The following is a 1203-nucleotide window of genomic DNA, read 5'->3' as shown; positions in this document are numbered from 1 at the left end:
GTGACAACGAGACCACACCATCAAAAATGACGCATTTCTAGCTTTATTATTCGGGATGTCCAGTCAGTTTATCCACATTCAGCTGTCACCTGTAGAAACGCGAAGTTATTTTACAAACTGTATGTTGTAGAATATTGTTCTAATGACCCGGAAGTCGCGGGATTGAATCCCGGCCGCGGCGGCCGCATTTTCGATGGAGGCGAAAATGCTTGAGGCCCGTGTACTTGGATTTAGGTGCACGACAGATAGCCCCAGGTGGTCGAAATTTCTGGAGCCCTCCACTACGGCGTCTCTCATAATCATATCGTGGTCTTGAGACGTAAAACCCCAACAATTACTATTATTAATATTATCCCAAATTTGTCAAAATAATCACAGACTTGATACAGAACTCCGTGATACTAAATTAGCTAGGCATAAAATTTCACGAAAGATAGCCACGTAGCGCCAGCGCGTTCGATTGGTTTACCACGAAGTATGACGTCACGCACGTGTTTTCCCTGCCGGCGCGGTACTTTTCCACCGTAAGGTCGATACTGTGCGAGCGTTGTTTCCCTCACGACCGACTCACGGGACATCAGCGCGACGGCTACCATAAGTCGATATCGCAGAGTCGAAGAGAACGAAACGTTCGCATACGCGCACGTATACGACAGGCTTCGTGCGTGCTCGGCATCGTTGAGCCGCCGCCGGCGCCACGCTGCGACCTTGACTGCGTTGTGTCTGGCAATCGCTGTAGGGCGGTAACTTGGGCGTGTTGGCAGTAGTTCCGTAGTTCCATCTTGAATTAAACAACGCACAATAAAAACTAAGACACAGAAAAAGCGACAATCAAATAAGATGCGCTGCCTCTAATATATTTTTCAGGCTTTTATGACAGATTAGGAGGGAAGTGGCAGCGTATGCTCTTTATTTTTACAGTTTTTTTTTTGCCGACGGTATGTGCAACGGTAGCTCATCTCACGTAACATTAGTTTCCGTGTACTGGGCGGACATCGCACTGCACACGAGCCCTTAGCGATCCGCCCCCATCGAAACGCGACCGCCGCGACCGGGATCGAACCCGCGCCCTTATGCTCAACAGGGGTGCTATGCAGATTGGCCCGAGTTCGGCGAAACTCGGAATCTCTCCGAGCTCTGGCGACACCCCCTTTTGAACGAGCTGACACTACGAAAAAAATCACAGCATATCCACGGAGTGAA

Source organism: Rhipicephalus sanguineus, chromosome 5 (genome assembly GCF_013339695.2).
Source record: "Rhipicephalus sanguineus isolate Rsan-2018 chromosome 5, BIME_Rsan_1.4, whole genome shotgun sequence".
In the NCBI taxonomy this organism is placed as follows: Eukaryota; Metazoa; Arthropoda; class Arachnida; order Ixodida; family Ixodidae; genus Rhipicephalus; species Rhipicephalus sanguineus.
Note: the sequence above shows the minus strand (reverse complement) of the source record.